This window comes from Thalassophryne amazonica, chromosome 14 (assembly GCF_902500255.1).
Source record: "Thalassophryne amazonica chromosome 14, fThaAma1.1, whole genome shotgun sequence".
In the NCBI taxonomy this organism is placed as follows: domain Eukaryota; kingdom Metazoa; phylum Chordata; class Actinopteri; order Batrachoidiformes; family Batrachoididae; genus Thalassophryne; species Thalassophryne amazonica.
In genome coordinates this window covers 11,481,079-11,497,512 of record NC_047116.1, presented here as the reverse complement: position 1 = coordinate 11,497,512, position 16,434 = coordinate 11,481,079, and the positions used below count along the sequence as shown (strand labels likewise).

The following is a 16,434-nucleotide window of genomic DNA, read 5'->3' as shown; positions in this document are numbered from 1 at the left end:
CAAATCAAGACCGGGGCACATGGTGGGTAAAAGATAGGGGGGAAAAAATGATATCATAACCCAGAACAGGGCTGAAACCTGACAACTGATGCATCATGGAGACGGGGTCTACATATTCATATTTCTACATATTTCTTCATGCCCAATGGATCCAGAGGAGGTAGTGCATCTATTCAAGCCTCCAACGTTGGCCAGCAGAGGCTGGCGTAGCAGAAGTGGAGCTCATGCCAGGGTTTTAGCATGAACGTCGAAGATTTTAAACATGTTGAAAATTTTCCATGACCACGACGAACATCAGCTTTGCCCAACTGATGTTGACTTAGCACCTGCGTAGTCTGGCTGACCTTGGCACTGGTCAGTGGTAATCAGCTTTTCACTCTCTGTTGACAAATGAAGGACTAATTGTCAGAGTGTGACTGGGCCATATGTTGACAGATCTTGGCTGAGGGGGGGTCCATCCTTGGGGGCCCATTAGACCTCGATGGCACAAGTACAGAAACAATTGCGTAATGGGAATCGTATGTACTTGGGTGCAATCTGCAACAATCCGATATACTTGGGTGCAAACAGAAAATAGTGGGCACTGGGACCAGAAATCAAGAATGGGAGCCCGCCCTAAGATTAAAGACTATATCAGGCAATAGTAGAAAAGTAGGTGGCGCTATACTGAGGCCAATAAGAAAATAGATACTATAAATTTGTTAATCTTCCTTTACAACACAAAAAACCTTTCAGCAATTTAGTTTTTGCGACTCTTGCTCTGTTTTTGTAAACACGTCTTTCTGTGGTGTAGGTTTTTCCTGCTTTCACTGAGCCGGCCTCCCTGTGAGTTTGACGATGTCACTGCATTTCATCAGAATACCCCAGACTCACCATCACTCTAAACTAGTTCAAATAGCTCCGTTCAATCTCTCAGCAGCCGGCACAGAGGCACAAGGCCTAATAAGCACATGCTAAATGTGATAAGCTGCTTTATAGCAGCGTTTTGCCTTTTTTTTTCTCCCTCCTTCCATTCTTTTCTTCCACCCTGGTGATTTACTCACTCCGGGCGATGTGCGCTTTCTGTTCAGCGTGCACACCAGACGGAGCAGAGCAAATAGATTTCTGTCTCAATTGGTCCCTGGGTGTCACCGCGGAAAGATACTTGGACAGCAAACGGCGTGAAAAGGGATTTTCATGTTAGAAATATTTGAGTGTTAAATCACAGCATGTTACTCCGAGGACACTGGTTTTTTTTATTTATTTATTTTTTTAATTTTAAAGAACCCCCCCACTGGAAACTGTGACTTGAGGCAGAATCCAAAGTGCAGCGCTGCTCAGCAGCACTCATGAAAATTCATTCACAGCTACCTGTGCAAGAGGTCAAACCAAAGTTTGGGAAAAGTTGCCAAAACATTTCCCACACATGAAAGTCATTTTTGTCACAGCGTGACAGAGATGGACGCCATTTGCTTTGAGTTAGAAAAGAATCCGTAACTGAATCTCCTGATGGTTTACTCCAAGAAATTGTTGACGTTCTGAGAGAAAACAGAACCCACTGAATACAAAAGCTGTGTAACAGCATTGTAGTCATGGCCCGTCTCACTGTCATCAAAATCTGTCCTCATCTGGTTTAGATATGTCAGGCCAAATGTCTTTTTATTACATTATGATTAATTTGCACAAAATTAAAAGACAAAAAGCAAATTTTAAATATTTAAAAGCCATGAGTCGTATACAAAGTTTACCCAACTCTAAAAAGAAGAAGTCCGATATACAGACCTTGAGGTACACCTGGTTGGTGCTTATCCCACAGTCTGCCAGCGTGACACAAGTTACTTTCCCAGACAAAGCCGGCACCCATTTTCAGCTGGGTGGACTGGGACAACACAGATGAAGTGTCTTGTTCAAGGCCCTAGACTGGTAGCTTGAAGCACACATATGGAATCAAACCCCTAATGGAAATGTTGGTAGTCTAAGGCCGGGTTCACACGGCAGGATAATTAGGCCGATATCGGACCCTTCCGACAATCTTAAGGATGCCCCCACAATTGTGATGACTCTAAAGATAATCTTATCAGATATTCCTGCCGTGTGTGGTGTGTTAAAAGCGCTCTGATCTGCTTGGAAGGGCGCCAGGAGCGCTCCAATCGCAAATCGGGGATATTTAACATGTTGGATTTTTTTGGCCCGATATTGCAGCGTGTGTTGTGTCCTCCGGCCAAAACGAGCATGCAGCCTGGTGAATGTGACGTGCAGCCAATCAGAAAGTGAGGTGACGGACGTACGGAGCGGAAAATAAAATAAAACAGCTGTTCTGACTTACCAGAAAGTCCGGTGGTTACGCTGTCTCCACTCCTTTAAAGAACGCCTTTTCTTTTTGTATTATTTTTTTCCGCTCTGTTTTAAATAGTCCACAAAGTACCTCCATTTGTTTACTCTGAAGTCACGTTTACTCTCGAGAGATTTTGCAAGATTTCCTGTCTGAGCTGTGTGTGGTGTTGTTGTCCTTACTGTGTGGCTGAACACCACACACTGTACGACCAAACCTGTTAGATCCATGATTTTTTATCTTCATGTGTGTGGTCTCTCAGGTTTAAAGATAATTTTAAAATCCTGTCGTGTGAACCAGGCTTAACTCTGATCCCACAGAGCCACCTGCTCTGACTTTTAAACTAAAAGCAACCAAGTTCATTGCAAGTTAAAGCAGCATTGTGTTTGCCAATGACTTGTCCCGCACTGGACTCAAACACTCAACCTTGGGTATGGAAGTTAGACACTCTGTTAAAGAGAAGAAAACCCACAGGCTTTAGTATGTGGCACAAGAACTGCACAGTGCTGCACCCGCTATCTAACCTGAAAACATTTTGCACAAAGGTTTGACTGCCTTCATGAGGGGATGCAAATCCACTCTACCCCCATATTGCACCATGTTGCACCATCTCCTTGCCTGTGCATTGAATTGACACATTGTCAAAGCCCTTTGGTAGAACTGTAGCCACACTAAATGTAATGTTCTCCAGCATGATGCTAAAGGTCAAATGTTTGAGTGTGATTTACATTTTGGGTACCATCACCGGGTACTAAACAACACGTAGAATCCAGGTATACCGACAAGAACTTTTAAGGTGACATGGCTGTTTACGGAGCTGGAAACTTATTTTGGTTTCCGTCTGCTTGTTGCATAGGCATGTACGTGTGACTCGTGCATTTCTGTTACTGTAATAGTGGAGAAAATGGGGGGAAAAAAACATTAAAATGTGATCTGTGCATGAAATGTGGTATAAACATTCACACTGATGTACTCTTTAAAAATTTTTGGAAAATCCAAGATGGGCACCACTTTTCAATATGGCCACCAAATTTTGAACCAAAATTCCTCTTCATCTGTGAAGATTATTGTGGATTATAGTGAATATTGGGTTGTTCTTTTTTCTTTTCTTTTTATTTATTTATTTATTTATTTTACTTTTCCTGTTTTCTCTGAAGATGTAGCAGAACAGGTACAAAACATTTTGTGTTCAGTAATAAACTATGTTAATAGTTGGCATTAAAACAGGACAAAACATACAAAGAATCCATTTTCATGTTAACACAAGACTTATTCTTCATTTATTGTTACAATGTAAAATGCTGTAAATGTAGTGGATAAACACTTGATATAAATTTCACCTTATGCCATTTGGCCACTTTCACTACTCAAACACTAATTAGTTGCATTCTTAAATGTTGAATTTATCTATCATTCACTTTTTCATATAAAAAAATGAAATGATGTGATTTTATTTTAATTTTTTTGGCTCATAAGCTGATTTCACTGGTCCACAGCTAAAATGCTTCTGAAATAAATAATCACTGAGCCACTGAGAATGAAAACCATATTTGAAATTGTTGAGTGGTTCTTGTTTTTAAAATGTGTTGCTATTATATTAATAAAGGTGAATAATGCTGATTTTTGCCTTGGCTGAGTTTTAAAGTGTTACATATACAGAACAGGTGAAATATTATTATATAAGCAATCGGAGAAACATGAAAAGACCTGTTTATGATTTTCATGAAAACGCTATCAACACAATTAATTACACTAGGATAATGATAATTATTTTAAATTAATTTTTCTGTCCTCTCTAGGGGACTGCACTCCCATGCAGCTGTTGAGAGGTTGTCCTTCGTATGAAGATGTAAATTGTAAAAAGTAATAATTACAAAATCATATTTTTGTCATATTTGAACTCAGCATGCCAAAATCCATAATAAATAGCACATTTTATGTCTGACACAGACAACTTCTAAAATTTGTAGACCAGTGTTATTCACATATGTAAATTATGCTGGTCAGGAGAAATTCCATCTTTCCAGACATCCTTCCAGTAAACGTTTGTACCTGAAAACTCAAGAACTGTAACCTTCTCAAAATCTAAATATTTACACAATATTGGGAGTTCAAAGTTCTGTTCTGGGTGCCAAGACTTCATGGATTTGACATTTATAAATGCCTTTTTGACTGAATTTTGGGTTTCAAGTAGAAAATGGACCAGAAACCCTGAAATACTGACATCGGCCGCTAGATGGTGACAAAAGCTGCTCAAATATTTGGCAAGGTCTTGACCGTTTAATCATTTGAGAAGTTAGGTTTTGGTGAAAATAAGATGGGATGACAGCAATAAATCAAGTTCAAGTTCAAATTTGTTTATTTGAATATGTGTATAGTACACAAGACAAAACAATATCATTACTACATAAAGAAAGTACATATTCAGAAAGGAATGGTAAGAAGTATAGACTTTAGTCCTCTTACAATGGACAACTTACAATGGACAACTTACAGTTGTCCATTGTCCTTATGGGCAACTTCCATGTTAAGAGTTGTTGATTTAATTTAATAGTTAATGTATATCCCAAAATGAATGTTTTGCCATGTTTCATGCTTTTAGCAACATTTGAACAAATCTCCTGAAAATCACTGGTACTGTACAGACTTTGAGCCTCTTATGGACACACTAGTCTGGCGTCTCTGCCCCTCTTACCGAGGGCCGGTGCCTCCAGCTGGCTGATCGCACAGCCAAAGAGATGAAAAGCAACTCTCTTCAACTCAGCGGAGTGGTACTGATGGAACCTTTTAAGAGCAGAATTGCTCCAGTGAGTGAAAACACGGCCAACACTGCGGCTGATGTCATATCCCAGCTGTTACCTCAATCACAGCAGGTCCCACCACGGCGAAGCGGCTCTCAGCGCAAGCCATTCCGCGCTACACGCAGTTGTTCGATAAAACACGGAGAGCCTTTTGAAGCGCCGTGTCTTCATCTGTACTACTGTGACCCCACTGCCAACTAGCAGGTCTCCAAAGACCTGCTGGTTAAAAAGAGCCGGGCTCAATCAGCACATGCTTAGCCTGGTGATGACTCCACTCCCCCATGTTGCTGTTAGTCTATCACTGCTCCCTTGTACTGCCCTCCATTTTCCGTCCTCCGTAAGAGACGGCGCTCCCACGCAGCTGTTGAGAAGTCGTCCCTGATGTCATCTTAATAGAGGCCGGCCACCCTCTGTTTAGCATCCATCTTTCAGCGTGTGCACCTAAGCATTTTTGGTTGGTTACATCTTCTTTGTGGTTTTCACAGCTCAGGCCTCTAACTGACCCGCACCACCCCGACCCCCTTCTCCCCTTGGTAACGTGTGGAATGACTGCTGCATATAGTGGAAGGAGTCCATGTTGGAGACGCAAGTTTGCAGCAGCCATGTTGGCCTCCTCGCTGAGAAAGACGCTGCGTGGCGAGAAAACATGAGGAGCAGCCGGAGATGTTGGTTTTTGACAGGCGGGGGGGTACCAGCGAGACCTCAGCCCGACTGTCAGCGTGTGTGTTACGGTTTGAGGTTTCCAGAGAGACGACCAAAGCAGAATGGCCAAACATCAGCTATACTCACTCTGTTTCTCGCCCTGGGCAAGGTAGGACGTGTTGGCATTCACAGACACAAAACACTAGAGGCCAACGAGCTGAGAACGGGAAAGAAAAGTGGACAAATGACAGGCACAGCACATTAAACCAGGGATCAGGCCAGACACGGGTGCAAGATTTAGGAATACAGATGAGTAGAAAGCATATAAGCGCACTGTTTTATGATTAGTTGGTGTGACCGAGAAGATCTTAACTGTCAAACTAGAAGGGAACTCATGACAGTGCAGTGAATGCCTCTGCTAGAGCTACACACACACACACACACACACGAGGTCTGTGAGAAAACTATCTGACCTTTTTATTTTTTTCAAAAACTATATGGATTTGAATCATGTGCGCTTGCATCAGACAAGCTTGAACCTTCATGCACATGCGTGAGTTTTTTCACGCCTGTCGGTTGCGTCATTCGCCTGTGGGCAGGCTTTGAGTGAGCACTGGTCCACCCCCCTCGTCGGATTTTTATTGTCAGTGAAATGGCTGAGAGGCTGCCGCTTTGCTCCATGAATTTTTTTTCAGAAACTGCTAGAGACAGCCAGTTGGAAACCATTCGAAAGATTCAGATGGATTTCGGTGAAGATTCTGTCGGCGTCACATGGATTAAGGAGTGTTAAAACCTTTTTAAAGACGGCCCACAGCGGCGGAGGGTGCGCGGCACACCGAGCGGCCATCAACAGGCTGGAACGACCAGATCATTTCTAAACTGAACGCTGTGTTGATCCGGGACATCGTGTGACTACCACAGAAATGGCAAGAGAGCTGGACATAGCACTTTTGTGGCACATTCCACTGTTACAGGAGATTTTGTAATGAAAGACGTGCGGAGGATTTCGCGAGTCGGCTCAACAAAGAAAAAACGCTCAACAAAAAAACACCTCCGTGTTGGAAACCATTCGTAAGATTCAGGCGGCTTTCGGTGGCTTTTCAGTCGAGTGAGTATCCGAGAAATTGTTTAACAGCTGGGCATGTTCCAACTTGTCCTGTGAGACTTCCAACATGGAGCTGTTGTTTGTCCAGCACCATGAGCGGCTGCGTCCCGACATGCAAATCCGTCCACACGTCTTTCATTACAAAATCTCCTTTAACAGTGGAATGTGCCGATAAAGTGCTGATCCTGACCTCTTCTGAAACTTCTCTGCTAGTCACACGACATCCTGCATCAACAGAGCCTTAAATTTGGAAGTGATCCAGCCTGTCGATGGCCGCTCGGGGCGCGGTGCGCCCTCCGCCGCTGTGGGCCGTTTTTAATCCAGTTTTAATGGTCCTTAATCTTGTGATACCGATAGAATTTTCACCGAAAGCCATCTGAATCTTCCAAATAGTTTCCATCTGGCTGTCTGGCAGAGTTTCTGAAAAAATTTTCATGGAACAAAGCGGCAGTCGCTCCGCTATTCCTAAACAATAAAAATCCGACGAGGGGGGTGGACCAGTGCTCACTCAAAGCCTGCCCACAGGCGAATGACGCAACCGACAGGCGTGAAAAAACTCACGCATGTGCACGAAGGTTCAAGCTTGTCTGATGCAAGCGCACGATTCAAATCCATATAGTTTTTGAAAAAAAATAAAAAGGTCGGATACTTTTCTAACAGACCTTGTATATAGTCTCAACGAACTGTCAGTTTTGAAATGGAAAGACAAAACAATCCATTTTTAACTTAAATTTTTTAACTTCTCAATAATAGTCATGGGAGTACAAATTTTTGTCTACAAATAAATATATTGTTACTACTGCTGCTAATTATTGTTGTTACTATTATTATTCATAATAATAGTTATAATAACTGACTATTTTTACCAGAGGAATTTTTGTGTTATAAATGAAAGTGCACTGGAAATCATGCACTCAAACACTTAATCACTTGTCAGAGATGATGTTCCCCATTGTCTCATCATCATGTATTCTTCACTGATTCATGATTAGCTTTAAAATCATGGATAAGAGGGGAAAAAAAACACTTAAAAAGGCACCAGAACTGTCAGATATCACAGTTTTATTTATTTACATCAATTCTCCTCTGCAGACTTTGCAGCAGAAACCTTCAGCTTCACCAGATCCAGTGGTGAAGAAACACATGCGGTAACAAAATCAGACTCTGTTATTATTATTTTGATTATATTTTGATTGTATCCCCCCTCTCCCCAGTTTCGCTCAGTTGGAATTCAGCACTGAGCGAGCACGAGTGCGAGCAAAAAAATCACTTTGGCTTTTGGAAGGACCCGAGTGATTTTGCAGCAAGTGTAAAAGCATGCAGGAAATAGGCACTTTATTAATGTCAATATACATATATATTCCTGATGCATAATTTATGGCTACTTCTGTAGCGTCAGTGAAAACACTGGAGAACAGGTTCAGACACTGACAGTCTGGAATTCTTCAAAGGAATTTGTAATAACTGCACAAAATATGGCAAACAAAGGTGAGGACAAAATGAAGTTTGTGTTTCTGAATATCCTTCATACGTACGCCGGGTCGAGGTGCTACCTGTCTGACTGTGGGGCTGTGAGATTTTGATGCTAACCATTGACTTAAGGAGACCACTGGATATTTCTTTGGAGGGTCCTGGGCACTACTGGAATGATTTTGTATCAAACTCATGGTTACTTGGGGGGATGATGAGGAAGATCATTTGCATTGTGAGGGACCGTCAGCTTCAACATTTGGACCATGGGGTGTGTTTTTCCATGCATGATCCAGCACATACATGTAGGTGCCTGAGTGTTGAGGACCGCAGTGGCTAGAGAAGACCAAGGAGACACTCAAGCTTCACTTGGTTCCATCAGATAGATGGTTATTCTAGAGATAACAGGATGGGCTGGTTGTCTGACTGGGTGGTTCCCATCAAGGACCAACATGGTTCTGTGGTGTTGTGGATGCCATGACGCGTGGTGCCTGCAAATGCTCCAAGATGTGACTTGAGTGCCCTCTAGCGGATGTATTGTTTTGTATCTGTACCAACGTAGAGGAGATGTGGAGGTATGCGGGCAGTGATGGTAAGGTCCATTACAATTCAGAGGGGTGCAATTGGGATTGTAAAACAATTACTGATGCATCTCGATGTATCCTTTTTTTTCCCGATGCAGAATTAATTTTTTTCACCATAATGAATTTTGCCATATTTGTGCCCATGTGGCTCTCATTTACTGATTCTAAACTCTAAAATCCAGGGGGGCTGTTACCCTCCAGCCCCCCTGCTTCCACCGCCTATGTAGGTGAGTCTAATGGTGACTGACTCCACTTTGGACTTTTACCTTAGAAGTGGATACTTTCTTGAGAGCTGCAGCAAGCACTCCAGCCTGCAACTTTTATTATTATTATTAAAAACTGTACTCAGATGTAGCCAGAATTTGTTGCTAGGGTGGTTTTTCTGTTTCCTTACGCGATGCATTTCAGGACTTGCAGATGCATTTCAGGACTTGCAGCTGCGCCACACGTGGGGTCCATCAGATTTAGAGTGGTTGTAACAAAATCGTATGGCACATGTACTTAAGTAAAAAGTGCATTACTCACTCAAAAAATGACAGAAATAAAATCAGAAAAATGTGTTTACATGAGCAATGTGAAATTTCTCGTTACTGGTGGTCAGCAGCCACGGTCCAGCCTACATCTACAATTAACAGATATAAAATAGATCTTCTTTTTTTTTACATTTGTGAATCTGTTCATAAATGCATGCATCATATGCATTGATTCACAAATTACAAAAATATCTGTTAATTACAGGGTGTCGGCCAACCTTAAACACACCGTTGCATCGAAAAAATCGATCCCCCCGAATGGCCCATCCACACTCTAACAATTAACCCGGTGTTTGCTGACGGAGAGTGAAAAGTTGATTAATGTTGACCAGCTCCAATTTCCCGCCAGACTCTGCAGGAGCTAAGTTGACATCAGTCGGTCGATGCTGACATTTGTCGTGGTTCCGGAAATATTTCAACATGCTTAAAATCTTTGATGTTCATGCTAAAATTCCATAAAGAGTTAAGCTCCAATTCTGCTACATCACCTCCGCTAGGACAGCATTACTGCACCGTTCACCTCTGCTGGCCAACAACAGAGGCTTGACTGGATGCACCACCTCCCCTGGATCTCTTGGGCATGAAGAAGTACGTAGAAATATGAAGAAATATTTACAAATACATAGAATCTGCCTTGACGATGCACCGGAAGTAAGTGGTGCAATCACAGAGTTATACTGAGTGGATAGAGGCTATGTCACCTGATGTCACAAAACACTGAGTCACCTATCAGTTACACCAGGTTATGCTCTGCTCCACGGAGTGCGCTACTAATGCACCTGCCCTCTGGTGGCGATAGTTGAACTATGTCCCATAGTAAGTCAGTGGACTGTCACCAAACGTCATCCTCTGCTGATCTACATCAATGACAGGAAATTTGGGCCCCAGGAGCGAGCTTTCTCTGGCATTTCAAAGAGATTTTTTGAGAATCTGCTGCATCGGACAGCATCAGCGACTCAGCATCATCGTGTTAATGGACCCGTAGCGATAGTTACATTGTTTGTAACACACTGATAGCTTTACGCATGTAAACGGAGAATAACTGTTTCTGTCGTGTCGAGGACCTTAATCACTGCTACGCATTATAACTCTAAATGCATCATGTTGCTGAAAACTCCAAGTTCTAAATTATCCAAAATGCAACAAATCTGAGGCTGTTTCCATTTTCGTTAAAGGCTGAAACATTCCCAGCTCACGTGTCTTCTGTGTCCAAAAACAGGTTAATGGGGCAAAACAACTCAATTAAACAAGTCAACAGTTTGCGGTTCCCATCATTAGCGGCGTGGCCAAGCAGGCCGTAATATTACACATTCCTGAGTAAAGCGGGCCATCTGGTCTCGGAGCGCACAAAACATCTCTTTCATATTAAGTGTTTATTGTTTTGTGAGATTGATGCCGTTAATATTGGCCTTTCAGAATGACAGATTAGCATCACCTCCTAACCAGCGTCATTAGGAGATAAATATCGGTAATTTAATCACTGCAGCCATTTCTTTTACAATCATAAGATTTGGGTGATTAAGTAATTAGCTTACATCTCTGCAGATTACGATCCCTTGGACTCTGGGTGCGTCTGGTTTTTCTGACTATTACACAGTTTCACTTCAGTCGCCTGCCTGCATTCTTATTTTTTAAATTTCTTTGTGAATGAGGTTTGTGCTTGACTGAAGCATGAAACGTTTGCAAATGACCCCAAATCCCTTTGAGTACCCCCCCCCCCCCCGCAAAAAAAGCCACAGTTAAGTGCACCACTTTTCTGAGCAGCGCAAATGCTGCACAAAAGAAGATAAACACCGTACATTTATCTCATTTAAAAATAACTGTTTGCCCTTGATTAAAAAAAAAAAAAAAGAAAGCCAGCCTGTTGGACAACGTATCTAAACAGGTATCAAGGATTTCTTTGTTTTCGGGGAGAACGCCGGCCCTTGGGCTGAAGCTGGATCTCCCTTGTTTACAAAGTAATTTATCGGTTAGTGTTAATTTCCTCAATGCAACATAAAAGCAGCGCAGCGAGGAAAAAAAATTAAAGGGGAAAATCATAAAAACAGCAGCGAATCAGGAAAATTGTTTCCATATGTGCGCGAGTGCCAGAGCCAAAGGAAGCGGAGCGCTGCTTAACCGCCCCTGACCCGCCGAGCCGGGCCCAATCAGTTTGAACGGGCCGGCTCTCTAATGAAGGCCTAATTTTTATTGCCACTCCGCTGACTTCAAAGCAGTTCAGGTTGCCAAACATAATTTCACTGGAGGTATTTTCAGGTGCACTGCAAATAGTTTATAAATAATTTCCCCATTAGTCCGGCTGATGCACTTTTTTTGTTTTTTTTGAGAGGGGGTGAATGTTTGGACTGTTTGGTCCCAGCTGCACTGCTCCTCCTTCCTCGGGCCTGAAAGCCACCACGAGGAGCAGGCCGGCACTTTACCCCCCGCGCCACCTCCGTCAGGCCCGAACCTCGTGCTCCGTGTACTTCGGGAGTCAAACGGCTCAGCGGGTCCAGTCAGGGGTCGACCCCGTCGGCCCCCCGCAGCCAGGAAGACGCGGCTCCGCCATTAAAGGATTAGTGCATTCAAATAAATCCAGCGTGCAGGCGCTGATGGTTTATTGCTTGTGACCACGCTGCCGCTGTAAATGGCTTCTTGCTGTTGCTCAAGAAACGTGATGCCAATCTGACAGTTTTCACCCGACCGAGGACTCGACTCAGCAGAGTTGACTATTTCTGTCAATGTTTTCTTGCTTTTTTTTAAAAACCTTTTCCCACTGGAGCACTTAAAGAAACATGCAGCCATTTTCTAGCACATAATATTCAAAAACGTTAAAACTGTATCCTTTCCTGTTCATTCAGTACATTAATAAAATCAACTTGTTGATCTTTTAAAATGGTCCAGAATGATAATCCATCATAGTGAACTATTTGCTGGATTGTTTTTCTTTGCAAAGTCGTTTTATTTTTTTGGGTTGTTCCGTGGTGCCGATGATTCCTGGCGCTGCATCGAAGAGCAGCCAATCGGGTTTCACATTCAGCTCATTTAGTCAAGTTCTGTTTTGATTATTTATTTTTCTTTATTTTATTTCTATTTTTTGCAGGGTTCACTCAAATGAATGAATTACTGGATTCCATAGAACTTACACCATCCTGGATAATTACACTTATTGTGTGTATTCATGCTACTTTGTAAGCTAGCAGGCGACGGTCCGGCGTTTGATGTCCTGTTTTGTCACACATGCACTACGCTACTGTTTTGGACATGCAATATTTTTTAGCATTGAACTGAATAAGCAGTAGCAGCTATTGCACACAGATTGTCTTTTACCGATCTGTTCTTTTTAAATGCCCTGGACTTGTTGGAACCTTGGGCACTTTTATTTATTTTTTATCTTTATTTTTATTCAGTTATTTTTTAATTATTTTTAATGGTATTTTATTTGTAACATAATGTTATGTCAAATATGTGGTGTAACAGTGTGTTTCCTGTATGTGGGTTGGATGTGTACCTAAGCAAATCTACCTACGGGTATAAATAAAGTAACCTGTTACCTGTAATGTTGGCTTCTTTTTATAATACTGTATTTTTCAGATCAGTCCAGTCTCACTTTTTTTTTTTCCGTGCTCCCGTCACAAAATGAGTCGAATTTTTGTGACGGGGCTTTTTTTTTTTAACTCACTATTACTAACCCTACTCCTACCCCAAACCCTAACTAAGTTAGTTTCCAAAGGTCTACGAGTTTGGAAAATACAAGATGGCACCATAACACACAAACATAAATGTTGTTTTTTTGGATTCCTTATTTCATAAGCTTTCGAAAAATGTGTAGTTTACCAAATCGTCCAAAAAGGAACTTGACTAGTTATGTTAGTTTTCATGACTAAAGACCTTTCAGTCATCTTAAAATAAGATCATAGTACAATAATCAAATTCTACAGTTCATTTTTGACACCCCCAGGACTCTCTAATATACCCTCTAGTATAGACATGGTTTCAATCCATGAACATCCAGGGTGCAGAAAGTGAATTGAGAACAGGACGTCAATGAATGAGTGAATGTAATCAGTCTTTATGTACAGCCTTTGGTTGCTACCATTCATTGTCCATTGTGGAGTCAGATCTCTTTCAGGTGAAGGGGCTTGTGAATTGGCTGGGTGTGCTGAAACGTGCACTAATTTGGGAAGGGGGATCTGGGGTGTGCCCCTACCCCACCACCACAATACCACTGAAAATTTTTAAAATTCTGTCACTTTTTTCCTGCATTCTAAATCAGTCTGTGAAGCTAAATACTGACTTAATAGTCATTTTTAATACACACTTTTTCTTTTAAATGCTGTAAATCTTCTAATTCTGCAGCAACTTTAATCAATCAGTCTTTGTTTATGCTAGACCTTTCCTATATTTTATTACATCCTGGGTCAGTGGTTTAAGGCGGCAGGGGTGGGGGGGCTGCAACCCCCTCAACCCCCATTTAGATCCGCCACTGCATCCTTGTTCTTAAGCTGCCAGTAAAACGATGAAGGAAAACATTATAGAAGGTTCCAAAAGATTTCCGTATCACATAACTGCAGCATCGTCGTCAGCAACAAAAGCCGCCCTTTAGTGTCAAAAATCAACATGGTCATGGATTGTGAAAGCCTCCCACAATCCAGCAATCAAAAGCCTAATTCAAAACAAACTAATAATAAAAAGCACAGATTCCATGAAGGCACACATGTTTCTCATTTGCAAACCTTCTCAGAGAAGAATTGGAATCTTGTGGGACCGCGCTTTGACTTGGCAAACCGTTAAACTTGTTTTCCCGCCTTTTGACCGACACTCTGTGAAGAACTCCGTGAAATGCCAGCGACCTTTTGGTGGCACTAAAAAACAAACAAACAAAAAAACTGGTGAGCTCCTGAATGGACACCAAACCTACGTGTCCAAGACTGGAATACTCGGCAGAACATAACAGGACCCCCCCACCACCAGCCCGCCCCCCCATGATCCACATTTCCCCTCTTCTATAAATGTTATTACTGCATTTTCTTCCCTGCAGCAGAGCAGATTTTTGAAGAGGGAAAAATGGAACACTTGTTTTATTGTAAGCAGGCCGGTTCTTTGCAATAAATTCTGGTGTTGTCACTGAACACATAACATGCTTAATGTGAAAATGGGCCATAAATCACCGCAGTGATAACCGATTAACGTCTCAAACCGATTAACGTCTCAAACCGATTAACGTCTCGGCTCCACTTCTCTTTTATCCTATAGTATGTTTCTAGTTTTATTCTCTCCATCCGTTAGTTGGTTTTGCTCATTGCTGCAGGACCACATCAGATTGTATTTATGTCATTTAAAAAGGTCTGTGACTGGATCACTTCAAATGCATATTGTGCTGCATTTCTGATGATGTCTCTTATGATCACATGACTTCTCTTTGATTTTCTTTTTTCTCCATTCTGGGTGATAGTCACTGAACTGGAATCAGGTCTTGTCTTTGTCCAACCTCCAGAATGTTCCGATAACTGTAATAAATATATGAATCAAGTTTTCAAACAAGTGTGTAGTAGTTTGAGTCCATGGAACAAAAAACATATTAAACCTTTTGACATTGACCTTAAAATGTGACCTGGGTCCCAGCCATCGGACCAGGATACGGATCCATTAAGGACCGGGTGTTTGTCAGCGTGCAATGACATTCCCAGTTTAAACAAACCCACGCACAGGCATCTCCAGATCAACCCTGAATGTAAATATTCCATTTGGGAATCTCTCAAGAGACGACCTTTCTTGCCACCGTTATGAAAATGAGACCTACAGTGATAACTGGATGTCTTCAGAACTTGGTCTCCTGTCCAGTTTTTAGACAAATAATTAAAATGCAAGGTTGTGTTTGGATTGATGTTCCTAAAACAGATTTCATGTCAGTTGAAATTTGAACAGCTGCAAAACCTTTGTATAATAGAACATGTCCATCATGTCCATCAGTGCTCAGTGGGATAAGCTGTTGGACACAAGCAATATGTAGACATGAGTTTGATTCCCGCTCACAGTACCTGTCTGTGTCCTTGGGTAAATGGGTACCGGTCTTGACTGGAGAAGCAACCTACGTTGGTCCTGCCCCCTTCACTTCACAGTATGGAAACTGGGACTGGGCGCAGGCACCAACAGCCCACCTGGCCTGTATAGGACTTGCATGTAGTGGTGTGCAAATGTTTTAGGCATGTTCAAATTTTGAGAAGTGTGGTATTTCACATTTTTAATATAGTTCAAGAGACATACCAGTGCTTCCTGGGTACTGTCATGTTGTCACAACTAGTAGAATCCAACAACACAAAGGTGCAGCTGTTCACTCATGAATAAAATTAAGATTAAGATTAATTACTTTCTGCAGTACTTTAGGGGAGGTCATGGTCTAGTGGTTAAGCGTTGGGCTTGACACCAGAGGATCCTCGGATCAAATCCCAGCCTGACCAGAAAATCACTAAGGGCCCTTGGGCAAGGCCTTTAATCCCCTAGTTGCTCCTGGTGTGTAGTGAGCGCTTTCCATGGCGGCAGCCTGATATCGGAGTGAATGTGAGGTGTTGATGTGTAAAGCACTTTGAGCCTCTGATGCAGATGGAAAACGCTATAGAAATACATTCCATTTACCATTTCCATTTAAGAGATTAATAGCCCTCATCTACTAATATAAGCAACAAGTTGGTCATGGTCATGTTCCACAGCAGCTTGTACTCAAGGCTCTTGAAATGGAGCAATGTCTCCACCTGGTGGACATTTATCATTACTACACATTCAATAGAATTTCGTCAAGAGCTCTAGTTTCAGTTTATTGCACATTTGCATATTGCACATTGAAAATCAAACACCCTGAAACGTGTGTGTATATTATATAACAACTCAATTTCATTTGAAATTGCAGCTCACCCAGAAGACATGGAAACAAACGTTTATGTCATATACATAAATGTTCTGCAGTACTTTCTCACTAATTTTAACAGCATTAAATGTGCCTAAAATGTCT

At 41.9% G+C, this 16,434-nt stretch overlaps 1 long non-coding RNA gene across 1 annotated transcript; it reads right to left on the bottom strand.

Annotated features, from left to right (window-relative positions):
• Positions 1 to 242: 242 nt before the first annotated feature.
• Positions 243 to 13,689, bottom strand: LOC117525159. The gene is made up of 3 exons (XR_004564968.1): positions 13,679 to 13,689; positions 12,100 to 12,110; positions 243 to 308 (listed from the first exon to the last, which is right to left on the bottom strand). It is a non-coding gene; the product is annotated as an uncharacterized LOC117525159 (long non-coding RNA).
• Between the last annotated feature and the right edge of the window lie 2,745 nt (positions 13,690 to 16,434).